Source organism: Canis lupus, chromosome 33 (assembly GCF_003254725.2).
Source record: "Canis lupus dingo isolate Sandy chromosome 33, ASM325472v2, whole genome shotgun sequence".
Taxonomy (NCBI): domain Eukaryota; kingdom Metazoa; phylum Chordata; class Mammalia; order Carnivora; family Canidae; genus Canis; species Canis lupus.
This window is the reverse complement of record NC_064275.1, coordinates 27,122,068-27,131,014: the sequence shown is the minus strand read 5'-3', so window position 1 is coordinate 27,131,014 and position 8,947 is coordinate 27,122,068. Positions and strand designations below refer to the sequence as shown.

Sequence of the window (8,947 nt, the reverse complement as noted above, 5' to 3'; positions counted from 1 at the left end):
TTGGGAGGAAGGAGATTGGGGGCCCTTATGGGCTGGGCAATGGAGAGACTTCCCGGATGGCTGTCAGAGTTCTCTCTGTTGACCTGGGTGGTGACTGCAAAGATATTTACCTCACAATCCAAGTGAACAAATCAGGAAATTCTACAATATATGTCATTTCGGGTGCAAAGTAAATATTAGGCAAGCCAAAAAAACCTTTTTTTAAAAGACCTTGTAGGTATCCTAGTAAGAGATTAACACACAACAAAGGGAAGATGTCAGAGGAACCCTGGAGCTAAAGTTTCAGAGGTGGAGGTGGAAGATACATAGAAAAATAAAATTAAGAAATCCCATGGACCCTCCTCATTTTCCAGATTAAAAACCTGAGGCCCAGAGACAGTGTCTTATGCAAAGTGCACAAAGCTAGGACCAGAAGCAGGTCTAACACCCAGGCCTGCCCATCTGGGACTTTTCCCACCACAACACAGACTTTGCATCCTTTTGCACTTTATTTTCTTTCCCTTTTCCTTCCTTTTTTTTCCTTTTCATTTTTTCTTTTTTTTTGAAGAATTGGCTAGTTGCACTTTTTGCTTCTCCAGAATGTTCCCAAGAGGACGTTTCAAAGAATGCATTCAAAACTGGATCTTCTGGGGAGAAAGAAGATGCAGAACTGCTTTCTCAGAGCTGAGGCTAGTTGGCCTGACAGCAGAGCTGGGTGGGAAACCCGGGAACCTTCTGGAGACTCTCTGTAACCTTAGCACATTTTCTCTTTGCATCTATAGCTCCTTCCCCCTTCTCCCTCCCTCTTGCCCTCTCCTTCATCTGGCTGGCTCTAGGTTCAGCAGACATTGACCATGCTTGCATATTTAAGGGTTTACAGGAACGGGGTCCCCGGGTGGCTTAGTTGGTTAGGCTTCAATTTTTTTTTTTTTAAGATTTTATTATTCATGAGAGAGAGAGAGAGAGAGGGGCAGAGACACAGGCAGAGGGAGGAGCAGGCTCCACGCAGGGACCTCGACGTGGGACCCCGGGTCTCCAGGGTCACGCCCTGAGCTGAAGGTGGCGCTAAACCGCCGAGCCACTCGGGCTGCCGGGGCTTTAACTCCTGATTTCAGCTCAGGTCCTGATCTTAGGGTCTTGGGAATCAGCCCCAAGCTGGGTTCCTTGCAGAGTGTGGAACCTGTTTGCGATTCTCCCTCTCCCTCTGCCTCTCCCCCTGCTTGTGTGCACCTGCGCTCTCTAATAAAAATCTTGGAGATAAAAAAAAAAAAGGTAACAGTGACTATATGTTTAACAGTAACTGTCTCTTCCCTGAGAGTTCGTTAGCCGCTGAAACCTCGCATTCCTATGAGGCACTTAGGTCAACCCATTTTAGAGGTGGGAAAACCAAGTACCGGGTCCGAAGTCACCTGCCCCGTTCTGCAGCTAGAGAAGGGCGGTGTTCCCAGCCCCAGAACCCGCAGGTGTAAGAGCTCGTTTCCCCTATTTCTTCGCCGACGGAACCGAGCTGCGCCCAACTCCTCCTAACCCTGGAAGCGGGCGGACTCCGTGTTCGGCGCGACTGGCCCCGAGGCCCCGAGGACCACAAGTGTGTCCCCGGCGGGCGGCAGCGGCCCGGCGCGTGGCTCCCCCACGGCCGCGGCCGAGTCCCGCGAGCGACCCCCTTTGTCCCGGGCCGGGCGGCGGGCGCCGGTGGGCGTGGCGGGGCGGCCTCGGGTCCACTCCGCGAGCGCTCTGCGGACGACATGCAGATGCCATGCAGATGACATGCAAACGACATGCAAACGACATGCAAACGACATGCAAACGAGCGCGTGCGAGCCGCCGCCGGCGTCCGAGGGGTCCGAGCGAGCTCCGCGCTCCCCGCCGCCGCGCTCGCTCCCCGCCCGCTCCCCGCTCCCCGCTCCCCGCCCGCTCGGCCGCCCCGCGAGCCCCGACCCCGCCCCCGCCCCGCCCCCGCCCCGCCGAGCGCGGTGCCCCGGCTCCGCCGCCGCCTTCGCCGCGCCGGTGAGTGAGCGCGCCCCGCGCTTTTGTCCCGGCGCGGCCCCCGGGAGTCCCTCGGAGAGGGTGGGGGTCGGGGCGAGGGACCCCGGCTCCCCAGGTGGAGGGGAGGGGGGTGTAGGAGAGGGGGCGGGGGAGGGATGGGGATGGGGGGAGGGACGGGGGTGGTGGGGGAGGGATGGGGATGGGGGAGGTGGGGGAGGGACTGGGGTGGGGGCGGGAGAGGGATGGGGATGGGGGAGGTGGGGGAGGGATGGGGTGGTGGGGGCGGCGCAAGGGAACGACGCAGCCAGCACTTCTCTTTTGGGGACCTCAGGTGAGCCGGCTGTCCCGACCGGGTGCTCATCGCGGAAGCCCTCGAGGAAGACAGGTGGGCCCCTCCCGGTCCGGTCCGGTCCGAGCCCTTCGCAGGAGGACTGAGCGCCGCGGGAAGGTCTTCCCAGCCCGGAGTCTGGAAGGTCCGCCCGCGGGGGGGGGGGGGGGGGCGGGGGGCGGCCACTGGGTCCCCAGGGCGCGGTCGGGGGCCTTGCAGCTCCTTCCGCGGGCCCCTCCCGCCGAGCTTCTGTGGTTGAGGGGTCCTTGCTCACCGAAAGTTTGGGGTAACGAATCCCCGGGATGCGTTAGCTCCTGCGGTTGAGGTGGAGACTCTTCCTGGGAACTTGTGGCTCCTAACACCCCTCAAGACCCGAAGGACTGAGTTGTTAGGGGGGCACTGTAGGTGGGGAGGTGGAGTGATGGGGACAGGTTTTCTGCGAGGTGTCTGGTTGGGAGCAGCACCCTGTATATGATAACCTGAAGGAGAAAGACCCAGGCCTTGGGGGCCTAGAGTGCAATTCAGGGAACTGCACTGGGGTCGGGGTTGGGGGTTGGGGGGTTACACTTGGGAAGTGGGCATGGTGCCAGCCTCCAGGCCGCTGTTTTTCACCATCCCTCCTCTCTCCAGGTGCAAAGAGCAGATTATGTGCAATGTCCCCATCTCACCCCAGGCACCCCAGCCTTTAGGTGCCTGCCCTAGAGCGAAATCCCCCTTTGCAAGTGGGGCCATGGGTTCTTCCCTGGCTTAGTGGATTCCTTTATGTCAAAGTGAATAGCTTGTCAATAAATTATCTCCAAATGGGACGGCTGGAGAGGACCATTTGGGGGAACCCTTGACACTTCAAAGCCTCAGATATCCACAATACAAGTCCCTGGGGGAACTGTAGGTGCTTCCTGTAACCTTGTTGGGTCCCTAAAGGGCATTTTGAGTTCTAGCAAAATAAAGTTTTGGTTTTCATCACTTTCTTTTCCTGCTCTCTTTTTCTTTCCCTTAAATTCTTGACCTCCTTCCCTTCTCTCTTCTGTGAGTCCGACTTTGTCTCTTCCTCACACTGCAGGGACTGTGGAGGGTGATGCTGTGGCACCATAGTGCCCTAGGCCACCATAGTGTGTTCCCTCCCGTTGCCCAGAGTGAGGCTTCCCCCTTTGTCTCCCACCCTCAGTGGGCCAAGGGTCTTGAGCCCTGGGGAGTTGGCTCTAGGTGGGGAGTGACTGGACACTGGATGCTGATTGAGTAGTGGGTACTCTGGGGGACTCGTGCAAGACCCTTTTCACTGGGGTGTACATGTCTTTTCCCCATTTACTGATAATATGAAACAATGCTGGTCTTCACACGCCACTAGGCATCAGCCTGGAGAACCACCCTACAGTGGTGAGGGGTTTGTGCTGGTCCATCCTTTCTCATTTGGTATCTTTTGTGCAATAACTGGCTACCTGAGGGGGTTGCTGGCTGGGGCTTTGTAGTATTTCTTTGTGTGAGATTTGCTGACCCCCTCAGCAATAGACTGTTTGCCCCGGGGGATATGTATAGAGCACCCTAGACCCTTGGGAAGTTCCTGGTGCAACTGATAAGGTCAGGGTCATGTGGGTCCACCTGCTGCTGCCTGAAGCTTGGTAGACACAGAAGTACATTCGCTGCAAGGCAGGGGCCCCTAGCTGGCAGTTCCAGGGGAGTCTGCTGGGAAGGCTTGTCAGAAGATGAAGCTGGTGGCAGATGATGCTAACTAAGGGGTCTTGCAGTGCCAAAGATGGGGGAGGAGTCTTGATCTTGGCTGGGTTTTTGTTGTTGTTTGTTTGTTTGTTTGTTTTTGCCAGCCTCAAAGGAATAGATTATGAACACTGGGGTCATCATGTATTCAGTGTCTGCAAGACCCCTTGCCTTTCCCCCCAAAATATGAATCTAGAGTCTAAAACTAGTTGGGTTTTTTTTTTTCTCTCTCTCTCTTTGCTTTTTTTTTATTTTTTTGATTTTTATTTATTTATGATAGTCACAGAGAGAGAGAGAGAGAGGCAGAGACACAGGCAGAGGGAGAAGCAGACTCCATACACCAGGAGCCCGACGTGGGATTCAATCCCGGGTCTCCAGGATTGCGCCCTGGGCTAAAGGCAGGCGCCAAACCGCTGCGCCACCCAGGGATCCCTCTCTCTCTTTGCTTTTTAAGAGGCTCAGAATGCAGGTAGGGATCCAGATAACTCACAAACATGTGGAGTTTTATTCAGTATCTTTCTGGGAACAACACTTCTTGGTATTCTGGAAATTAACACCAAGGCCACTTAGAAGCCCAACTGTACTTCCCCCAATTCAAACCAACACGCACAGGTTGGAAAATCGTTCATTTTTAAAAGCTTCCTACCTATCGTTTCTGTAAATGTAGTAAAATTTAGAGAACAAGCCTCAGAAAGTGACTTTTCCCACAGAAGCCATAGTCTTTGCCAATCTTGACTATTACGTCATCTTCCTCTGACCTATAGAGGGGACACCCAGAGAACGCTGGAGAGGACCATTTGCAGGGGAAATGTGCAGGTGGACACCTGGGTGGCATGTGGGCTCGCAATGAAGAAACCATCCAGAAGTAATCCAGAATGGGGATATCTCATGTGTCACTGGGATGGTTCCCCTGCCATGTGGCTTCCGCCCCTTTCCCCTCACTCCCCATCCTCTTGCCCCACAAGCACAGAAGGTGAATGTGCCGGGCCGGGGTCTGCGGAGCCAGCCACTCGCCTCTCCCACCTGCGCCATTCTGCAGCTGACTGCCTAGCTCTCCATCGAGTTTTGACTTCCTATTTTTCTATTCATTTTAAGCCAAAATGGTAAGCAAGTGCAATTCTTACAATCTCAAGGTGAGGAGACCTCGGCGTTTGTCACTACACACCTGCAGGTGTGTCCTTCCTGCCCTGTATGTGCCGCCTGGTGTGCCAGGGCCATAGACCCTGTGAGATGAAAGCCAGGCCAGGGGGGCTGGGGCAGGAAGAGGGCCAGTAAGAACTGCTCCCTGTTTGCAGCTCTTGGGGATAAGGCTGCATTTCCAGATGCTCGCACCACCCTATTTTCATTGTCCTCCTGCACACTGTCCCTTGGTGTCTGAGGGTGAATACTCACAACGGGCACCCCACTAAGGAACTGTGGCAATATCTGTATAGATCCAACTTTTTGAATTCCCCACCACTGTCTCTATCCCCCCAGCGTTGGTACTTCTGTCCCCTTCCTCCCTTCCCCTCTTCTCCTCTTGGGTCCTGAGTGCAGAGCCCTCTGGACACAACAGCAATGAAGAGAGCTTTCCCTTTCTTTTATATCTGCCTCTTTACCCCCTTCTCCACTCTGGGCCCTCGGATCTGATGCTGATTTGTTAATCTAGGATCTTCATAGTCTTTTGGGAACCAAAAAACTACAGTTATGGGTTTTCATAGTTGAGGATGCCATTTATATATTTACTTACTTATTTTGTTTTCAGAGACTGAGATGTCAAGTACAGAGAAGCTCTCCTTCAGATTTCTGGCAGGAGGTAGCAGCACGAGGGTATTATGTGATCTTTGGTGTTAAACTTGGGTTCAGAGCCCTCTGGCTCACTCGCTGGCTCTGATTCTTGGGCATGGTATTTAGCCTCTGTGAGTGCCTTCAGTTTCCTCATCTGAGGACAAGGGTGGTTAGAAAAATTAAATGAATGTATGAATATAAGAGGCACAGAAGGAGTAACTATTACCATACATAGAGTGGTATTCTTTTTGTCTGTAGAATGGCCTGTTCCTCAGCCAACAAACATTAATTACAGACCTACCCTCCATCTGGCCCTGTGGAAGTTTATGAAACAAAGGTAGTACCCCCAAGAGACTTCGAGTCTATGTGGGGGGAAAGGCTAATATTTATGAAAAATTAGAAAACAGAGACAAGTTCTGTGCACAGACTCAGGGGAATTTAAGGGTGGCCAAATATTCAGAGCCAGAGTGAAAAGGCCTCAAAGATGAGGAGAAAGGAGGGTGGGCATGACTCCAGGGGTCAGGACCCCGAAGGGAGGCGGGTACTGACCAGCAGAGGGGAAGGTGGGAACACTTGGCTCTAGTGTCCAAAAGCTCCAACTCCTCCTTTGTTGGACCCTGAAGCAACACCTTTGACCCTGCGGTGAGCTCTCAACCATGCAGGCCTGCTTGTTCTGAGATTTATTTGGGGGATGGTTTTCATTCCAGGCTTGTTTTTCCCTCTGCTGCCCAGAATATTCTTGGAAAAATTTTGTTTTAATTTTACCCTGGATCAAAAATAATGAGAAGCAAATCCACAGCCAGACCCATGGAAGACTTTTGGGTTGCCAGGGCTTTATGTTCTTTTCTCATGCTTCATTTATTGTAGCTCATTTCCTGGTTCTGGAATGGCAGGCATTAGGGCTGGAGGAGACCGGTCCACCTGACACCTGCATCATACTGAGGCCAAGCAATTGGGTGGCGGAACCGGAAGCAGCCAGAGTTCTTATCACCCTACTCCAATGGTGATGGGTGATGCGGTGGGAGGGCCTGACCTAGGCCAGAGGTTAGATGCAATTTGGTTCCATCATCTCCACCTGGTCCTCCAGAGGCTGGAAGGCCGCCTTCTTTACTCTAGGACTTGCTAATGGGCTGAATTGAAATGCTCAGCAAAAGATTCTAAGGGACTTCCCACTGCTGTTCTGCAAGAGGGCACTTTCTACTCCTCTACCCACCTTTGGCGGTTATCTCTTCTTCGTGGTTAGGTATAACCATCCTAATTTCTCTCCTGAACTTTATGCATGTTTCCAGCTGAGTGCTAAGCCTAGTCATAGAACGCGCCTACACCCCCCCCAAAAAAAAAAAAAAAAAAAAAAGAACGCGCCTACGGTGGACCTAGCCCTACCCTTGCCCATTATCCAGGGTAAGTTCCCATTCGATATATCCATATTAGGGTCAGCAGAGCGACCATTTCTGTAGCCGCTTGGTTGCTAACCTTGAGGAAATGAATGTATAAATGGAGAGGCAACCGGTTGTGTCAGAGTGCCTGGAGAAACACAGCGCTCACCCTGTGCCTCTCACTGCTACCAGAAGCTTCTGTCTTCACAGTAGGCATGGTGTAATTAATGCAACCGCTACTAACTTTACCCCATCGCCTTCCAACCAGTGGTGTTTCAGGGAGTTCTTAGACCTTTTGTTGTGATGGGACAGCCACGTAGGGCTCCTGCTGGTCACAGATGAGATGACTTCAGCAGCTCAGTCCCTCCTCCGGTGGGCTCTCTGGTTATCCTAGGCAGAGGATCCCTTGGTTTTACTTGGGTATTGCTATTGCTCCTAACCAGGCCTTTGCTAGTGCATGCTTAGAGTATTACCAGAGCCTCTCTGTGGCACAAATACATCTTACACTTGGTAACTTTGTTAATCTTTTTTTTTTTTAAAGATTATATTTATTCATGAGAGAGAGAGAGGGGGAGAGAAAATATGAGTAGAGGGAGAAGCAGACTCCCTGCTGAGCAGGGAGCCCAATGTGGGACTGGATCCCAGGACCCCAGGATCATGACCTGAGCAGAAGGCAGACACTTAACGGACTGAGCCACCCAGGCGCCCCAGCTTTGTCAAAGTCCAGACTGACTGCCTCACTCCACCTTCAGAAACCTTTGGTGGAAAAAAAAAATTAAAAAAAGAAAAAGAAAAAGAAAAAGAAACCTTCAGCGGGTCCCTGCTTCTCACAGGACAACCTTACCCTGAAAATCAAGGGCCTCTATAATCTGACTCCCACACCAGAGAGATCCTTTAACTTATTGTCCTTGAACCTAATGTATACACTTTCCTCCTGAGTTTATCTTCTCCTGGAATATTCTTCACTCGGCTCTTTGACTAACACGTCCTTCTATCCTTAAACATTTATTCAGGGAATTAATTAAATTCCCAATACCTGTCAGGCACTGCCCCAACATGGAGGCTGGCTCTGACCTCTTCAGCTTCAAATTCTTTTCGTTGTTCGAACTTCTGTAGCAATGAGTTCCTGCAAAATTCTTTTGGTGGTGACGAATCGTTTATTATTTTGGAATGTTTTTTTTAATCTTTTATTTATTTATTTATTTTTATGGTAAAAGTTTAGATCTATAACTACATTGAAGAAACTTCAAAGGAAGGACGTGCCTAATGCCTCTATTTTCTCCTGGTGTTGGTTCCAGAACTAGCTGATAACAAAGTCCCAGTGGGAGCCTTGTTAGTAAAATAATGCGTGCCTCCCGTGTAGCCAGCCCAGATTACCTGGGTGGGGTCAGGGAATCTCTGTTTTTCCAGAGCTCCCCAGGTGTTTCTTGTGTCAACCAGATTTGGGAATCCATTTTGGTGGATTTTTCATTATGCGATTATTTCTGTGATTTGTGTATGAGGAAGGATTGTTAAAATTAACAGAAATCAACACAGGCTAGCTAATGAGGAAGAGAAAGATAATCGCTGTGTGGTCAAAGATGACACTGCATATTTTCTTGATTCCAAGTTACTTTAGGCTGTAAGATTCATATCACTCCATAGTTTCTTAGGGATAAAGCATTTCCTTTAATATACACAATTTTAGAAAATTTTCTAAATTACAGTATGCCTTTATTCGTAAAATTATATGCCACTTTCCTCATCATTATCGCAATCAAAATACTGAGATCCTTCTGAATTGTGTTTGTCTATGACAGTT

At 51.0% G+C, this 8,947-nt stretch overlaps 1 long non-coding RNA gene across 1 annotated transcript in view; it reads left to right on the top strand.

Moving 5' to 3' along the window:
• The first annotated feature begins 1,937 nt into the window (after nucleotides 1–1,937).
• Nucleotides 1,938–8,947, top strand: part of LOC118353160 (uncharacterized) — a 73,534-nt gene continuing 66,524 nt past the window's right edge. The window contains exons 1-2 of the long non-coding RNA XR_004811537.2: nucleotides 1,938–1,986; nucleotides 2,297–2,438. This is a non-coding gene — a long non-coding RNA (uncharacterized LOC118353160). The remainder of the gene's footprint in view (nucleotides 1,987–2,296; nucleotides 2,439–8,947) is intronic.